The sequence below is a fragment of the Prionailurus bengalensis genome, chromosome D4, assembly GCF_016509475.1.
Source record: "Prionailurus bengalensis isolate Pbe53 chromosome D4, Fcat_Pben_1.1_paternal_pri, whole genome shotgun sequence".
Classification (NCBI taxonomy): Eukaryota; Metazoa; Chordata; class Mammalia; order Carnivora; family Felidae; genus Prionailurus; species Prionailurus bengalensis.
In genome coordinates, this window is record NC_057359.1 from 64,940,891 (window position 1) to 64,961,719 (window position 20,829).

Genomic DNA, 20,829 nt, shown 5'->3' on the forward strand with positions numbered 1-20,829 from the left:
CACGTGTATAAAGTGTGATTTTTATTCCATCATTTTTTCTGTTATGTTAATAAGTTCACTACCTTTTTTTTGTCTTCAGTAATTGAGGCAAATTTAATAAATGCAGACTGATTACAAACCAGTTGAAACTTCAAATTTAAAAAACCTTTTTTTTAATATTAATCAGTATGTTTAATTACTATGAATTTGTAAATGTTTAATGTGGATAATTTTAATAAATACAGAAATATTTAAATCAGAAAATAAAAACAAATACTGAAATTTATAATGAATTACATCATAACCCATTTGTAGTAATGAAAGCCACATTTGTTTAGCAAAAATATTAACATATCAAAAAGCAAATAATAAGAGTGTGATTTTGTTCCTCTCTCACTGAGAATTCGTAAAACTGTCTTTCACATACGACCAAAACTAAATGTTTGGTTCAGCTCAGCACCAATTTTTTATTTTAATGTTTATTTATTTTCTAGACAGAGAGAGACAGAGTATGAGTCGGGGAAGGGACAAGAAAGAGGGAGACACAGAATCCAAAGCTCTGAGCAGTCAGTACAGAGCCCGATGCAGGGCTCCAACTCACAAACCATAAGATCATGACCTGAGCCAGAGTCAAACGCTTAACCGACTAAGTCACCCAGGCACCCCATCTCAGCACCAATTCTTAAAAGAACTGACGTCTCTTTAAAAGTATCAGTTACAAAGAATTGCTTAATTGTGTGATTGTGGAGTAGAAAGGATAAGTGACGGAGTAAGACAAGATTAAAGGCCAGCAATGGAAGGAATATATAGCCCAGACAGAAAAATGCAATCAATGCATTTGCTATATTTAAAGTCTTACATTTAAGGAATTGCAACCAGAGAGCTTAGTGTCAAAAGATATCTTTTCAAGATCCTGCTGTGAATACCACGCAGTTTAGAGCTAAGAGGTATGAATTAGAATGGCTGTTTCCCTGTGTTTGGGGTTTAACACCAAGTAAAAACAGTAGTTCCTGATCTAAGCAAGTATTTAGCCCCTCCATATTTAATTAACTTTTTAAAATATTGCTGTTTACTTTGAACTATCAATGACAATTGAATGAATATTTTTAAATGAGGTCACCAATGAATGAATGATATCTGTCTTCCTTGCAGTTATTTAGCAAATATTTCTTGACTAAAAAACAAAAAGCTATTTACCCATTAGGATTTGCTTCATTTGAAGTCCAATGAAAGTCTATAATATATATTTTCCAAGCTTTTACTTTGAACTGATGTCTCATTAAAACTATCAGTCACAAAGAATTGCCTAATTGTGTAGTAGGGCCATACTCAAATATCCAATTACATTTTCTTCAATTAACTTTCACTAGCTAGTGTTTACAAGTAATTTAGTGAAATTAGGTAAAGGTTAAATTACTGTAGCAATCAGAGGTGTATTTAAGTGGTAAAATACAGAGAAAGTCTGACTTGTTCTTATAAATATGCATATTAACACCACTGCCCTTAGAATATAACATCAGCCCTCCTTACTTAATGCTAGTAATAAATCTCCACTTGCCACTCCTTCAGAATGCAAAACTACGTGATGTGTACTCAGTCATTTAAACAAATAAGCTTTCCATAAACAGATTTTTAATCTATGCTCTTTAAAGTTGTACTCCATTTATCTGCATTTATCTGCAGCTATTCCCCATTCTATATTCTAGCTCTAACTTTTTTTTGAAATTCATACCTAAACTTCCAACTTCCAAGTAATTATTGCTAATTTCTAAGAAATGTCCACCACTTTCTAAATTGAGCTTTGAGCCTCCAATATAACTTTTCTTTCTCATGAATTCTCAATTTACATGTAGAGTGTTACCATCTTGTAAAACACAAATTTTATCTATCCCCATATCCCGCCGCCCCCTAAGTTTTTTAGTTCTTCTCTAGAATCTATTTACTGCAACCACAAATAGCATTTGTTTTTCATCTCATCTCCAAATGCATTTATTAGAACCTATTTCAGGAATAATTTAGTAATGCTCATTTTAGAAAATGTAAAAATTACAAATAGGTCTCAGCAAAATAAAAATGGTCTCCAATCCCATAAGTTGGAATTAGTTATCTTTAAAATGTTCATGTATAGGGGCGCCTGGGTGGCGCAGTCGGTTAAGTGTCCGACTTCAGCCAGGTCACGATCTCGCGGTCCGTGAGTTCGAGCCCCGCGTCAGGCTCTGGGCTGATGGCTCGGAGCCTGAAGCCTGTTTCCGATTCTATGTCTCCCTCTCTCTCTGCCCCTCCCCCATTCATGCTCTGTCTCTCTCTGTCCCAAAAATAAATAAACGTTGAAAAAAAGAATTAAAAAAAAAATAAAATGTTCATGTATAAACTCTGGTTTCTTACACATAGTCATAAACATTTAACATATCATTCAACATGCTAAATTCTAGTTTTAGGGTTTTTGGATCTATTGTTATATTTGAAGTGAATTTTTAAAATATCCTATAAGTGGGGCATATTTTTCCCTTATGATAATCTGTCTCTTAATTAGTGTGATTTACATTTAATTTAATTACTGATATTTGTGGATTTAGATCTACCATATTCTCCCTTTTTGGAGGAAAAATGTTATTTAATAGTTTTTAGTATTAACTTACCATCTTATCTGTCACAATTTTGACTATATCTAGTGGTGGTTTTTTTTGAAATTGCTTTAGGAATTACAAAAGACATAACCTGTCACAGTTTACTAAGTATCAGTATTTTACCATGTCTGTTATAATGTAGAAATGTTGCCACCATATGAGGTCATTCAATCTATAATTTTCTTACGTATTATATCTATTCGCATCGAAAACTCCAGCAGAAATTGTAATTTTTGCTTTTAATTGTCAGAAAAAATTTTAAAAACTCAGAAAAGGAAAGAAGTTTTTCTTAATGCTTATTTATTTTTGAGAGAGAGAGCGAGCGCATAGGGGAGGGGCAGAGAGAATCCCAAGACATTCCATGCAGAACCCGATGTGGGGCTCTATCCAGGACTGTGAGGTAAGGACCTGGGCCGAAATCAAGAGTTGGACGCTTAACTGACTGTACCACCCAAGAACCTGTAGAAGATATTTTTCAAACCAATCTGTTGTCCTTCATCTCAGAATGTCATTATTTCATTTTTATTTCTAAAGGATATTAGTACTGAATATAGAATTGTTGCTCAGATAAGATAATTTCTGTTGATTTTTCATGGACTCTTCCACTATGTCTATTCTGCTATTAAGTCTATCCAGTGATTTTTAAAACTCTCATTATTGCATTTTTAAGTTCTAGATTTCCACTTGGTTCTTCTTTATATCTTAAATTTCTTTGCTGAAACATTCTAATATTTGTTGTATGAGTGTTCCTGGTTGCTCATTTGAGAATTTTTATAGTAGCTGCTTTAAAGGGTTTGTCACGGGGCACTTGAGTGGCTCAAACATCCAAATCTTGATTACTGTTCAGGTCATGATCTCACAGTTCATGGGTTTGAGCCCCATGTGGGGTTCTTTCACTCTCTCTCCAAAATAAATAAATAAACAAACAAACAAATAAAAAAAATAAAGTGTCAGATCTCTGTTGGTATCTGTTGATTACCTTTGTGAGCAGAAGTGTAGGTGGTGTTCATATGCTGAGTAGTTTTGTATTCTGGATATTTGGAATATTATGCTATAAGATTTTTGGTTTTGTTTAAATCTTATAGAAAATAATATTTTGTGTTTGTATGCATGTATGCATGTATTTACTTTTTATGCATGAAGTCCAATCTCATTAGATATATGTACAACACAAGGCTAAGGAGATTTCACTATTTCTTCTAAGGGTTTCTTTTTAGCTCTCTATGTTCTCATTCATTCATTCCCAAGGTTCATCGAAAAAAGTTATGGAGAAAGCTGGCAATACCTTCTATGTCCTGTAAGTGTTGAACTTGTTACTTCATAACTTCCTGATTACCAAAAATTTTCCTGATTTCTCTATTCTCCAGGAAAGCTAAGTCAAATCTATACCTTGCAATAAGAATCCATAAATTCCTCCCAAGAAAAAAGGGATTAGAAATCATGAGTTCTAAAGCCTGCTTTCCACTATGAAATTCTTTGTTGCTTACACAGTTCTCTTAGGCTTTTAAAAATGTGATTTTGTAATTTCTTCACTATTTTTCAGGTCTTTTTAATTGCATTGACCTTCCATATTACATCACAGCTGGAAGTAGAAATTGGAGTTCATTTTTTTAATTTTTTTTTTAACATTTATTTATTTTTGAGACAGAGACAGAGCATTAACGGGGGAGGGTCAGAGAGAGAGGGAGACACAGAATCTGAAACAGGCTCCAGGTTCCGAGCAGTCAACACAGGGCCCGACGTAGGGCTCGAACTCACATACCGCGAGATCGTGACCTGAGCCGAAGTCGGACACTTAACCAACTGAGCCACCCAGGCGCCCCAGGAGTTCATTTTTAATAAAGAAAAAAATCAATGCCTTTGGTAGACTTGAAATGAAGATTCCTTTTATTTGACAATAACATGAAAAATGTTGACAAGTGAAATGTAAAATATATAAATACATGTTTCTGCAATTAAAATAAAAAATTTTTAATGTTTATTTATTTTTGAGACAGAGAAAGACAGAGAATGAATGGGGGAGGGTCACAAAGAGAGGGAAACACAGAATCCGAAGCAGGCTCCAGGCTTTGAGCTGTCAGCACAGATCCTGACGCGGGTCTTGAACTCACGGACCATGAGCCGAAGTCGGACGCTTAACTGACTGGGCCACCCAGGCGCCCCTCTGCAATTAAAATTTAAATTCACCAATTTATTTGCAGCAAAACATCATTAATCATTTTAAATGAACAGCTCTACTTTGAATCAAACATAGTTTCATGAAGCATAACTCATGTCATTTAAAAGATAATATAGAATAAACATTAATACAAATAAGATAAATGGAAATATTGAAAGAATTATTTATATATATTTCTGGAAGATGGTACTAGTTTTACTTATTTCTTACTTTTAGTTATTCTATCTTTTGAATTCTTGTATCTTATTTTCATCTTTCTTATGTTTTCCTTAGTAGAGAATGCAGATATTAAGATATATTCATATTATCTGTGTATGTCATTTCCCCATATAAGAACATCAGTTCCATGAGGAGAAGATTATAATTGATTTATATTTTTTCTCCATTACACCTATCACAGTGTCCAATAAGTAACAGCAGAAAGAATACAAAAATTTGTTGAAGGTCTACTGTTTTTCACCTAATGGGCATCATATATACATATATATAATGCCATTTGCCTTTAAATGTTTTTGAAATATAGTTATTATTTCTATTTCATATATTCAGAGACTAATGATCAGAGAATTTAGGTAGTTATGCATGATAACACAACTACTCAGATACAGTTGCTACTTACAACCTAGTTTGGCACTAAAATTTTTCCTCTACAGTATATATGTTATGCTCTTCAAATAGTAGATACTCCAAATATGTTTGGTGGAAGAATAAGAGAATAAATAATTTGATAAAAAAGAAAATAAAATTTGTTGATTACCTACTATGTATTTTAGAATAGAATCTTTAACATTCTGTTTACATTTAATTATTTCTCACATGTGTCCTGGGGTAATATTTTTTTCCTTATAGTATAGATGAAGGGACAGATGGTCAGAGAGATTAAATTGTCCAACAAAGGACAGTTGGTATATAGTTTGAAAGGGTTCTTGGCTGAGCTCCTTGCAGACAGTACATAGAACCCTTTTAGATGTCATGTAATATCTCACTAATTTGTAATAAATTTTGTGCAGACCAGGCTTAAATACTGAGATTTCACTCTTCTTTATTCTTAAATAAAGTCCCATTACAAGTGTTTTTTTTTTCCCTTATTACTTTGCTAAGTAATTCATCTCTGTGAGTACAAATGCAATGGGATAATTTCTTTAAGTTATCACACATTCCAAATTAGTTGTGCTTTTTAAATTTTGTATAGTACCTTTTTAAAAATATGTAAATAACTGTAAAAATAGATTTTTTAATCTGTTGGCAAAAATAGCAAAAATGGAAATCTTCCCTTTTAGTCTGCCTAATTCATCCATATCCTTCAGGTCTCAAGTTAGACACAATTTCCTTAGAGAAGACTTTTCTGATACCACTCACTCTCCATATTAGGATAGATTCCATTATTACATATATAGATGTTTATTAAAAATATTTCTAACTAATTGCTTAAAACTTTCATCTTCAGCAGGCCAGAAGTTCTGTAAGGGCAGAGTCTATACTGCTTTGCTAACGGACCTATCTCAAGTGCCTCATTCACTTCCTTGCATATAAAAATGTTTAAAAAAAATAGTTGACTTTGGGTGCCTCAGGTCAAAAATAGTTGACTTGGGGTGACTTGGTGGCTCAGTGGTTAAATGTCCGACTCTTGATTTTGGCTCAGGTTGTGACCCCAGGGTCATGGGATTGAGCCCCATATTGAGCTACATGCTAAGCGTGGAGCCTGCTGGGGATCTCTCTCTGTCTCCTTCTGTCCCTTTCCCCATCTTGTGCTCTCTCTCTCTCTTTCTAAAATTAAAAAAAAAAACAATAGTTGATCTACTGAATAAAGATTACCCTCTCTAAAAGAGATCTCTACATTTAAATCATTTTATCCAAATATCTGCTTCTGTAATACTCTTGAGTTTTCCCATATAAGACAAAAGTATAATATCTTTCTATATCATATTGCCAGCAACTAGTAGTAGAAAATTGAATGAATGCAAATTAACATTCACCTAGGTTTATCTAGACAAATAGCACATTCTTTACTTACAAAAGCATTCCACCCTCGATTTTTTTTCTTCCCCTTTCTACAGCACTGAAATCAACATACATAATGTTAAAATAGACATCATAAGCACAGTAGATTGCCAAATGGCTTAGGTAGTATAGAACATAGAATAGTTCATCTCTTGATTTATTTAATCACTACTCTCCATGTGTATTTCTTTTCTCTTCTGAATGCATTTTTCTTCCAAGTACTTGGTGTACTGTTGCTTGGTATAATTTCAAAACCCTTTACTGATAAAAACAAATGAAAATCACTTCCTTAATCACAGTACCAAATCAAAGAGAAGACATTTATAGATTTTTTTTTTACTAAAATATGGCAGACAACAAAATTGTTTTGGAAAAAAAATATTTTGAAAAGAGGCAGGACATGAAGTCAATTTTATTAGTGTGCAGAAAATGTTATTTCAGATTTTTACAGCTTTTATATGCTATTTATTATGTGTTGTGATGAACAAGTCAAAAGTTTTTCACAAATATCCCTTTATCACAGAGCTTACTATTCAAGCATACCTTCTTATGGAAGGTGGTAAATGATGTTATGTAATAATTATTCATTTATTTATTCATTTAACATATAAATAATGGGTTCTTATTATGTAATAGGCACAATGCCAATGCTACAGTTACAGAGCTGAATAGGATAGTCCCAAACTTCAGGATTTCATAGACTCACACAGGCAGGGTTGGATGGATATATAACCTGCAGGGCTCAGGGCAAAACAAAATGCTGGGAACCTTGTTCAAAAAAAGGGAAAGAGGTGCCCTTAGAAGTAACAATATCAACGGTTTTTGTTTTTCACAGTACCTTTCTTTGACCTGGGAATTTTTTTTTTGATTTAGTATTTAATGTGGCATTGGGAATAATTTTGCTCTGTTTCTACTGGCTCAGAGCCTAACCCCTCACACATAGTCTACGCTCAAGTTACAATCTCTAATCATGCAGCCTTTGATTCCTGAATCAGAGATAGGTGGTCACCCTCTGAATACATAGTAATGTACTAGTCCTGGGGTGGAAACAGCCATTTGCCCCTCACTGAGAGACCCTAGAGCATACACTTGGCCATGACACAACTCTTTGGTGTGCCTTATATGTGAGAGGAGGGGTAGGGGAATGGTATTTGGACTCAGAGTACCACGTGTTAGAGGATTGGGCAGCTGACAATCGATTCAAGGGAAGTGGGAGACAATAGGAGGCCAGATATCTATGAGCTAGGGCTATAAGCCTCCTCCCCATCATACACACACACACACACACACACACACACACACACACACACACACACACACAGTATACCCTCTATTGTACTATCAGACTTCACTTACAAAACACGAATTCAAGGTAAGATTATCAAACATTTCAAGGCCATGACTACAGATCATGGGAACCCAAATGTGGAGACCTTCTGAGAGTTGGGTTCTATGCAATTGCACTAATCATATGCCTGTGAAGCTGGCCCAGCAAGCAGAAGATTATAGATAATTTAAAAATCATGATGAAGATTTGGTAGCAGAATATTATTGGAGACCTAGGAGAGGAACACCCATCTCAACACTCATCTCACATCTTTGTATGTGCATATTCAAGTAGGTACAGAGAACATTTCTTAAGGAGTATGACCTCTGGGGAGCCTAGGTGGCTCAGTCAGTTAAGCATTTGACTCTTGACTTCAGCTCAGGTCATGACCTCGCAGTTTGTGGTATTGAGCCCTGCATTGGTCTCTGCACTGACAGGATGGAGTCGGCTTGGAATTTTCTCTCTCCCTTTTTCTCCCCACCCTCCTCTGCTTGTGCTCTCTTTCTCTCAAAATAAATAAACTTAAGAAAAAAAACGGTTGACTTCTAAATTTTAAAGATGAATAGGAATGAGCTAACTAAAGAGGCAAGAGAAAATGTTCCAAGTAGAAAGAGAAAAATAAGCAAAGACAAAAATTCAATACATGTGTGTTTTCATCTTAAAAGAGTGTTTCTGGAGCCCAGAAACTGGAGCAAGGAGGTATATGAAGTGAGGCAGAAGAAAGCAGGGCAATGCTAGTAGGCCTTATGTGTCTTACAAAGGAGCTTAGGTGTCATAATGAAGAAAAGTGGAAGAATGATGAGATATGTTTCATCTGGCAATGGCCTGGTAGAAGAACAAAAACTAGGTCCAGACAGCCCTAGGTTATGAGTTCCCAAAATACCTATAGAAGTAAGTTGACCCTTTACCATGAATCTCTTTCACCTGTTTCTTTTAGGGTCCCAAGGAGTCTGGACAAACTGGTTGGGATTTGATGATTCAGAGTCACAGAAATCTCTGTCTTTCTGTAGAAAAGTAAGAACAGAAGACTCTATAGCCATGAAAATTTTCACTAACAAACTGAAAAAACTATTTTCTCATTTATGAAATAAGTGTCTTGCCCTTTTGGGATTCCTGGAACCAATTCCAATGAATGTGTGTTGGGGGAGTAATTCCACCAAAAAGCAATTCTCACTAACACCAGTTGGTGTCCTACCATTCAAATCAATTCTAGCACTTTATAGCCAGAGACAGCATCCAATTCCACAGGTTAAGCGTTCCATCCTACAAGATTATTTCCCCATCCTTCTAGGACACCAGTTGCAAGCCCAGGTTCTGGCCAACCAGCTACAGATTAGAGGTTCCTACAACCCCTTCCTTGGACTTCAGATGGCCAGTGACAAGTCCAAGTTGTCACCTGTGCTTCTGACTGGCTATAGATCAGAAGTTAAGACAACCATGTCCTTGGTTCAATTTATTTGCTAGAGTGACTCTTAAAACTCATGGGAACATTTTACTTAGTAGATAACTGGTTCAATGTAAAAGGATAAAACTCAGAAACAGCCAGATGGAAGAGATGCAGAGGGCAAGGCACAGAAAGGGTGCAGAGTTTCCAAGCCCTTTGTGAGCACACCTTCTCCCCAATTCCCCATGTGTTCAGCAACCAAAAGTTCTCCAAACCCAGTCCTTTTGGGTTTTTATGAAGGCTTCATTACATAAGCACAATTGCTGAAATCATTCACCATTAGAAAATGATTCAGCCTTCAGCTCCTCTCCCCTCTAGGGATGTCATAGGGAGGACTGAAAGTTCCAGCCCTCTGATCACAAGATTGATTCTCCTGGCAACTGGTCCCCCTCCCTAGGTGGGTTCCAAAAGTTACCTCATTAATACAATAAAAGGCCTTCATGGCTCTAATCACTTAGGATATTTTAAGGGTTTTGAGAGCTCTGAGCCAGGAAAGAGAACAAAGACCAAATATATAGTTCTTGTTATAAATCAAAATATCATACCTGCATATATTATAATTAAATTAGATATTGCTCATGAAGACACTTAAAACACAAGTTTTTGCAGAATTTAGCTTTTCAAGTAGTACTTTACAGAAGAAATGTGAGACTCAATCAGAATTACAAATAATTTATAATCTTAATATAGATAGTGTGAGGAAAGACAGAATTCAGTAGGCAGAAAGGGAGAGGCTAGGGTTTGAAGGTCCCTGGGTAGGGAAAAACATATTTTAAAGCATTTCTTCTGAGAAAGTCTGGACTTTAACAAACTTCTAGTTTACAGGTGTAAATTTCCTCTTGAGAATGTGACAGACATGGCCTACTCCCCCTCAGGTTCCTCTCAGGAATTTGACAAAAGATCTGACTAAAAATAAATAGACCTTTGAGCATATGGCCCACAAGGAACAGTATGGCCATAGACGACTCCTCATGCAATGGAACAGATCAAAAAGGAATGACTAGGCATTTAGTATTACCTAGCTAATAAGGGTAGAACCTGAGAAGGAACAAGGGGGAAGGAAAGGGGCAGACCAAAACCTTGTAAAACAACCCTAAGTCCACAATTATTCACTTTGTATTCACTTTTGATGCCTTCTCTTTGTAAAAAGAGCTTTCATACTATTCTTACTTTCTAATCTTCTACTCTAATCAACTTTTGCCTGCTGCTCATTTTATTCTGTGTCCACCTCTTCATTCTTCAAAGCAGCAAGACAACTAATCCAGGGCATTGAGGTCAAGAATCCTACAACAATAGGAAGTATGAAGAAAATGGTTGGAGGCTTTAGGAGAGAATCAGTTAATAGATAGCTAAGTCATCTGGGCTCTTGTCTAGAGAATTCAGTTTCTAGTAAAAATATTCAAAATATCTATCATCTATAAATCCCTGAATTTATTAAATGTGAGATATAGACACAGTTATATCCACTACTCTTATTTTACTTTTCCAGAGTATCAAAAATGTTCAAATGGATTGTATAATGATTTCAGAAATAGGTACCATATTTTTTTCTCAAGGGAAGAATTCTTAATATTCTATACAATGTATGAAGATGGGAAATATAAATAAGAACACACTGCAAACTCCATAACTGAACAACTTCTTAGTATAAACTGGGTAGCAATCAATTGGGAGAGAATAAAGGTCTGTCGTAGTAATGCATGATGGTGATTATATTTTGTACACACATTTCATATCTGGAACTGATAACTAGGAAGTATTTTGCAAGTCAAGGATGTTGCTGCTAGTTAATTTAAAATGCATTATTTATAGAAACCTGTTCTGCTTTCAGTCATGGAAAATGCTATAACTAATGCTATTCTTAGCATTACTGATTCTAATGCTTGGGAAAAGAATGGAAGCAGAAAATATAAAATGAGTAATTCTGAAAGAATCAAACATAGTCCTATCTGTATTTCAGCACTTCCAATAATAGAATTTGTACTGTAGTTCCCTTTTTCAACTACTTATAACTGTATTATCTAAGGAAGGCATTAAGTTAAAACTTAAGAAGCAATAGATTAGAAAAGCTATTTTGGATTTATATATTTTTTTAACAATATGCCAAAAAATATCTGCTGATATTAAGAGACCCAGGGAAGAACATTTCTATCCAAGTTGATATGCTAATTAAGCATGATTCATATAAACCAGGATGAATGGATATAAAAAACACTGGACTCTGATCATGAGTTTGTAAATGTGAATTTTACATTCCAATACATTTATACATTTAAATGCAATCAGATAGGAAATCTGAGGAATGTCCCTTATCTAAAGTAAATTCAGGGCATATAGCCTTATTAAACCAGAGAGATTTGAATCATGAAATATTACAAAGAGCTCTGGTCTTGTCAAATGCTTTAAAGGAGTGATCCTGGGTTATATTCTAGGTGTTCCCACCATCTTGCTAATGTATTTAATCAGATCACTTCTTCTTTGCTTCTTACTATGTGTAAAATACATGAATGGTCTATATGATTTGACTGGTCTCTACAATGCTATAAATATTATCAATTCTTTCATTGTAACTCATAAGATATTGGTGTCCTATATCTCTCTGGCTACTTGAAAGCTAGATATGATAGCTTAAATTGAAATTTTCATGCTCTGAAATCGTCCCCAAGTATTTTGAGATGTGTTAGAGGATGGTAAAAATGTTCATATTCTCATGGTGCAAACATTACTTCTTTAGTTGATATGCTTTCTTGCCATCCTATATATGCACCATCTGACCTGCATAATGTGAACCTGAACTGCAAAATGACCCTACCTTTTGCTTTTGAGGAAAAACAAAGCAAAACAAAACACCCATTATCACTACCACATATGAAGTAGTGCGCGCACACGCACACACACACACACGCGCGCGCGCACACACACATACATGCATACGCCTTTGACTCAAGAAATGGAGTTGTTTGCTAGATGTTATTGAGGATTTGGGAAAAGTTGGGAAGGTGAATGTCATATCATATCAAAATAAGTATCTTCAAATTGAATATTAGCAACGCTGTTTCACAAAGAGCCTTTGGCCACTGGAGACTTTTAATACCTATTTAAACTTCGGTAGCCTGAATCTGACTGGATTATTTCATGCTTCTCTCTTTTCTCGTTTTTAGTTTTTCGTGATGAAACTGAATCTCTCACTTTATCTTGCTGAGAGTTATGACTGTTTCTCCCAGCCCGTGCCTCCTGGTTTCCTTTCCCTACCTTCAATCCATTAAAGAAGTCTGCTGCCAGCTTTAAATGTTCACACTTTTCACCTATACTACATAAATGCCAAGCACCATGCTGGCATGGAAGATAGACTGTCAGTTTCAAACTAGAAACAATTTTTGTACACAAGAAGTAGATAGGTGATTAATACATACTTTACTCTTTGTGCTGAGGGAAGGGAATATAGTGGAATTTTTAAAAGTTCTTCTCTGCTGGAACCAGCACCATGGAACATGTTTTACAAGAAAGCAACAATAATTTAATAATAATTATTAAACTGATAAACACTCTTGAAATCTGGGATTGTGATACCTCTAGTTTTGTTCTTCTTTTTGAAGATTGCTTTGGCTATTTCGGGTTTTTTTATGGTTCCATACAAACTTTAGGATTATTCTAGTTCTGTTAAAAATGCTGTTGGTATTTTGATAGGGATTGCATTAAATCTGTAGATTTATTTGGGTGGTATGGACATTTTAACAATCTTGGTTCTCTCAATCCATGAGCATGGAATGTCTTTCCATTTGTATCATCTTCAGTTTCTTTCATCAGTATTTTACAGTTTTTGGCATACAGCTCTTTTCACCTCCTTGGTTAAGTTTGTGCATTTATAAATGGGATTGTTTTCTTGATTTCTTTTTCTGCGACTTCATTATTAGTGTATAGAAATACAACTGATTTCTGTTCATTGATTTTGTATCTTGCAACTTTACTGAATTCATTTTTGAGTTCTAGAAGTTTTTTGGTAGAGTCTTAGGGTTTTATACAGTATCATGTAATCTGCAAATAGTAGAAGTTTTACTTCTTCTTTACCGATTTGGATGACTTTTATTTCTTTTCGTTGTCTGATTGCTGTGGCTAGGTCTTTCAATACCATGTTGAGTAAAAGTAGCGAGTAGACATCTTTTTCTTGTTCCTGACCCAATAGGAAAAGCTCTAAGTTTTTCCCCATTGAGTATGATGTTAGCTGTGGGTTTTTCATATATGGCCTTTATTATGTTGAGGTATGTTCCCTCTACACCTGCTTTTTGAAGGTTTTTATCATGAATGGATGTTGTGCTTTGTCAAATGCTTTTTCTGCATCTATTGAAATTATCATATAATTTTTAGCCTTTCTCTTTTTATGTGAGGTATCTTATTGATTTACAAATATTGAACCACCTCGCATCTCGGGAATAAATCATACTTGATTGTGGTGAATAATTTTTTAATGTATCGTTGGATTTGGCTTGCTAATATTTTGTTGAAGATTTTTGCATCCATGTTCATCAGAGATATTGGTCTGTATTTCTCTTTTTTCTTAATATCTGTATCTTCTGTATCTGGTTTTGGTATCAGGGACATTTTGGCCTTGTAGAATGAATCTTTTATTCTTCTTCTATGTTTCTGGAATAGTTGGAGAAGAATAGGTATTCTTGTTTTTGTTCCCCTGAATTTTCATATTTATTGTACCAGTATTCACACCATCCAAGACATAGAAACAACTTAAGTGTTCAGTTGACCCTTGAACAATGCAGTGGTAAGGGGCATCAACTCTCATGCAATTGAAAATCTGTGTATTAACTATTAATTCACCCCAAACTTAACAACTAATAGCCTACCGTTGCCAAAAAACTAATTGATAACATAAGCAGTTGATTAACATGTTTTGTATTTTACATGTGTTATATACTATATTCCTACAATAAAGTAAACAAGAAAAAAGACAATGTTATTTAAAAAATCATGAGGAAGAGAAATATATTTACGGTACTCTGCTGTATTTATTGACCAAAAAATCCATAAGTAAGTGAACCTTCACTGTTAAAATACATATTATTCAAAAGTCAATTGCATTCATCCAGGAAGAAGTAACCCTGCCATTTGTGACAACCTGAATGGAACTTGAGGAAATTATGCTTCATGAGATATGCCTGACAAAGACAGATACAATATAATGTCACTTATATGCGACTCTTGATCTTGGAGTTTTAAGTTCAAGCCCCACATTGGGTATAGAAACTATTTTATAAAATCTAAGCAAAACTGCAATGAGATATCACCTCACAGAATAAGCTAAAATTAACAACATAAGAAACAACATGTGTTGGTGAGGATGCAGAGAAAGGAGAACCCTCTTACACTGTTGGTAGGAATGCAAACTGGTGTAGTCGCTACAGAAAACAGTGTAGACTTACTCAAAAGTTAAAAACAGAACTACCCTATGATCCGGCAATCGCGCTACTAGGTATTTATGCAGAGAATACAAAAATACTAATTCAAAGGGATACATACATCTCATCTCCATGTTGACACAACATTATCAGCAATAGCCAAAATATGGAAAGAGCCAAAATGTTCATTGACTGATAAATGGATAAAGAAGAAGTGATATTTATATAATGGAATGTTACTTAGCCACCAAAAAGAATGAAATCTTACCATTTGCAATGAAATGGATGGAGCTAGAGAGTATAATGCTAAGTGAAATAAGTCAGAGAAAGACAAACACCATATAATTTCACTCATGTGGAATTTAAGAAACAAAACAAATGATCATAGGGGGAAAAAAGAGAGAGGCAAACCAGGAAATAGGCTCTTAATAAGAACAAACTGATGGTTACCAGTGGGTGATATAATGGGTTAAATAGGTGATGGGGATTAGGGAGTGCCCTTGTTGTAAGAAGCACCTGGTGTTTTATGTAATTGTTGAATCAAATTGTACACCTGAAACTAATATTACACTCTATGTTAACTGGAATATAAATAAAAACCTTAAAAAGATCTTTAACTCCTTTTAAATGTTTGGTGCAATTTACCTGTGAAACCATCTGGTCCTGGACTTTTGTTTGTTGACAGGTTTTGAATTATGGATTCAATTTTATTGCTGTTAATTAGTCTGTTCAAATTTTTTATTATTTCCTGACTCAGAGTTGGAAGATTTTATGTTTCTAGGAATTCATCCATTTCTTCTAGGTTGTCCAGTTTGTTGGCATATAATTTTCATAATATTATTTTATAATCCTCTGTATTTCTCTGGTGTTATTTTCTTTCATTTCTGATTTATTTTTGAGCTTTTTTTTTTCATAATGAGTCTGGGTTAAGGTTTATCAATTTGTTGATCTTTTCAAAGAACCAGCTCCTGGTTTCATTGATCTTTTTTATTGTTTTGTTTTTGTTTTTATTTTGCTTTTGTTTTTTTGTCTCTGTTTAATTTATTTCTGCTCTTATCTTTATTATTTACTTCCTTCTACTGGTTTTAGGTTTTGTTTATTCTTTTTCTAGCTGCTTTAAGTGTAAGGTTAGGTTGTTTGACATTTTTCTCGCTTCTTGAGATAGGCCTGTATTGCTAAAAACTTCCCTCTTAGAAAAGCTTTTGCTGAGTCCCAAAGATTTTGTACTATTGTGTTTTCATTTTCATTCACATCCATGTATTTTTTTAAATTTCCTCTTTGATTTCTTGGTTGACTCACTGTTTAGTAGAATTTTTTTAAGCTCCATGTATTTATGTTCTTTGGGATTTTTTCTTATGATTTATTTCTAGTTTAATGCCATTGTCATTGGAAAAGACACATGATATGATCTCAGTATTTTTTAATTTGGTGAGATTTGTTTTGTGGCCTTATGTGATCAATTCTGAAGAATTCCCCATGTACAGCTGAAAAGAGTATGTATTCTGTACTAATCAAAACAGTATGTTACTGGCACAGAAATAGATAGATCAATGGAATGGAACAGGGAGTCCAGAAACAGACCCATGCTCTTATGGTCAATTAATCTATGAAAAAGTAGGTAAGAATATACAATGGGAAAGGGCAATCTCTTCAACAAAGCATGTTGGGAAAACTGGTCAGCTACATGTAAAAGAATGAAACTGTCTTATACCATATACAAAAATAAACTCAAGTGGATGAAAGACCTAAATGTGAGACCTGAAACCATAAAACTCCTAGAAGAAAACATGGGCAATAATCTCTTTGACATTAGCTATAAAAACATTTTTCTAGATATGTTTCCTTTGGCGAGGGAAACAAAATTAAACTATTGAGACTACACCAAAATAAAAAGTTTCTTCTTAGTGAAGGAGACCATCAACAAAACAAAAACCTGAATTGGAGAAGTATTTGTAAATGATATATCTGATAAGGGGTTAATATCCAAAATATATAAAGAATCTACACAACTCAACACCAAAAAAAAATCAGATTTAAAAATGGGCAGAGGGCCTGAATAAACATTTTTTCCGAAGAAGAGATATAGAGGGCCAACAGATACATGAAAAGATGTTCAATATCACTAATCAGAGAAATGCAAATCAAAACAAGTGAGATATCACCTCATACCTTTCCGAATGGCTAAAATAAAAACACAAGAAATAACAAGTGTTGGTGAGAGTGTGAAGAAAAAAGAACCTTTGTGTCCTGTTCGGGGGAATGCAAGCTGGTGCAGCCACAGTGCAAAACAGTATGGAGGTTTCACAAAGAATTAAAAATAGAATTACCATATGATCTAGTAATTCTACTGGGTATTTACCCAAAGAAAATGAAAACATTAATTTAAAAAGATATGTGCACCCCTCTGTTTATTGTGACATTTACAGTAGCCAAAATATGGAAGCAACCCACGTGTTCATAAATGAATGGATAAAGAAGATGTGGTAGATATATACAAAGGAAAATTAGCCATAAAAAAGGAGATTTTGTCATTTGCAACAACGTTGTTGAAACTAGAGGGTATTATGGTAAGTGAAATAATGCACTGAGTAAGACAAATACCATATGATTTCATTCGTGTGTGGAATTCAGGAAACAAAACAAATGAACAAGGAAAAAGGACAAATACAAAAAAACTAACTCTTAAATAAGAGAACAAACTGGTGGTTACCAGAGGAGAGTTGAGTGGGTGGATGAGTAAAATAAGAAAAAGGATTAAGGGTACACTTACAGTGATGGACACTGAATAATGTATAGAATTTTTAATAAAATAAAATACAATAAATATTCTTTACAGAAAGTGTGACTGATGCTTGAAAAATTTTAAGATGCCCGCAGGGCTATAGGCATGTTCCTAATTTCAACTCTACACAAATGATATTCTTGTTAGAATTACCTATCATTTGGCGCCCAGGTGGCTCAGTCTGTTAACCATCTGACTTGGGCTTAGGTCATGATCTCACTGTTCATGGGTTTGAGCCCCACGTCGAGCTCTGTGCTGACAGCCCAGAGCCTGGAGCCAGTTTCAGATTCTGTGTCTCCCTCTATCTCAGCCCCTCCCTTGCTTGTACCCCCTGTCTCTCTCTAAAAAATAGACATAAAAAAAAATAACTACACTTTGTTGTACATAAGGAACTTAGGATCCACTTTGCTCCTTTTGATCCTTTTATTCACTTCTATACAGTTGTTTCCTTAAGAACTTCAGGCAATAAATCCATGTAGAAAGATCGGTACTTGTTAGAGTGGAGGGACAAACTCTAGCTACCAGAGGAACTGATAGCTGTAAAGTTGATGGCTAACTTCCCAGTTATCTCTTTGATACAGACTCAGAGTGCCTGTACCAGATATCAGGGAGAAGCAGAAAGATGAATCAGTACCCTTTTTTTCTTTTAGCCTAACAAACTTGTTCTTTTTAGGTAGTAAAACCTGCATTCATCACTGAAAAGAATTCCAACTTCAATGCCATTGTCTTGTAGTTATTAATAATTTCACTAACATTCAAGCATTATCTTGGTTTTCAGACATCTCTTCCAGAGTTATTTATTTTAATTTGTTTCTCATTTTCAAATAATTTAGTAGGAATTGGAGAGGCAGCACCAGTATTTCCTAGGAAGATGATATTTTAGACTAGAAATAATTTTGAACAATTGAAAATGTTATATAAGTGGTGGAATAAATAATATTATTATAGAGGTAAGGATAAAGTATGAAATATAATCATAATAATTTTAAATAATAAAAACAATAAAAGATCTTTAAATATCTGGGTGTTTTTCTGAGATGCATTTCTAAGCTTCTATTTAACAGAGAAAGAGGAACAATCTTTTCTAATAGGCTTATTGGTGACATTTTATGTTATGAAACAAGAAAAAAGTACTTTGTTAAAAAAAAAAGTTAAGTATTGCCATAGTCTGAATCTATTTCCCCAAAATTCGTATGTTGAAATCCTAACCCCCATAGGTGACAGTGTTAAGAGGTGGGGCCTTTGGGAGGTGACTAGGTCATGAGTGTGGGATCCTGATGATTGGGATTAGTGCCATTATCAAGGAGACCCCAGATTGCTGGCTTGTCCTTTTTGCCAACTGAGGATATAATAAGTCTGCAACCCCAAAGAAGGCCCTCATCTGACCATATTGGTGATGTGATCTTGGACTTTCTTAATCCAAAACAGTGAGAAATAAAATCTGTTGTTTATAAACCACCTGATGTATGATATTTTTGTTATAGCAGCCCAAATGGCTACAACATGTGTTATTTGAATATTAATGAGTTAATTCATTCATTCAACAGTTCACTTATTCAGCTTGAGTCCACCGTTTGCTTCTCAGTGGAAGTTTTGCAAAATTAAGTCACACTTAGTGACCTGTCAGTATTGTAAGTTTTAAAAAGCCACAAAAGACCATCTAAAAATTATTTGAAAACTTAAAGGGCCTGATCTCATCCTTTGGTCCTTATAATGGTATGTGGGCATCATTTATAATTATGTAGTTACTGTTGGTATATACTGGTAGTTATAAATCAGAGTATTTTTGTGCTTATTTGTAGGATATTCCTCTTCTGTATGGTGCCTTACTGAGTTAGACTCAGGCTTAGTATGTGCAGATGAAATCATAGATCAGGGACCTCTACTGCTGCCAAAAACTATTACGCTGAGGGTATTTAATTGGAAGGAGGTCTTTCACTGGAATTAATATATATGTAATAAGTATTTTACTTAATTCAGTGGTTGACACTTTGAATTTTTGCTCTTATTTCTTGAATGATGATTCTCATTTTTATATAAGCTTTCTAGTCCCAAAGTTCATTCATATATCTTATTTGATTTTATAAATAATTTCAGATGTTTACTCCTTGCTTAAAAATATTTCAATAATTCAGGTAAACAATAGCAGTGCTTTTAGAAAGCACTATCAAGTGTCTAAAAATTTTGCATACATTAATAATATGGGGAAACATTTCAGTATGATGTGCACTTCTCACACAGTTTGATTCTAAGGTATGGATAAATCAGGCCTTGGTGGTGGCTAGGGTATTGCACTAGATAAATAATATACTGCAAAATCCAAATTTCCAACGTCTCTTGATGTCATTATTCGTAGATTCCTTTTGCAAATCAACCAAATAGTTGGTTCCTTAGAGGTCTAATTTAGTCAGACATAGAGTCCTTTGTAGATAATCAAATTACTCTTGAATACAGCATCTATTTTTCATAGGAACTAGTGGTGACCTCCATAATTAGTGCACAGAAATATATTAAAAGATGAAAAGAGTACTTCTGGAGGGTCTCTTAAAAAGGATATATCGGGGCGCCTGGGTGGCGCAGTCGGTTAAGCGTCCGACTTCAGCCAGGTCACAATCTCACGGTCCGTGAGTTCAAGCCCCGCGTCGGGCTCTGGGCCGATGGCTCGGAGCCTGGAGCCTGTTTCCGATTCTGTGTTTCCCTCTCTCTCTGCCCCTCCCCCGTTCATGCTCTGTCTCTCTCTGTCCCAAAAATAAATAAACGTTGAAAAAAAAATTAAAAAAAAAAAAAGGATATATCTTCATAGCCCACAGGCACACACACATACACACAAATATATATGTATATACAAATCTATTAATAAATATGTATAGTGTTCATGGGTTTTTAATTTTAAAAGAAGTATTATTAAGTGTTGAGTCATAATTTTAACCATATTAAAACTGTTTTTACTCTTCCTCAAAATTTATCATTTATCATTGTCACAAATAGTATAAAGAGACCTGTTTCATTTTCCTTTTCTAACTTTTTGCAATAATATACAGTTGACCCTTGAACTGTGTGGTTCTACCTATGTGGAATTTTT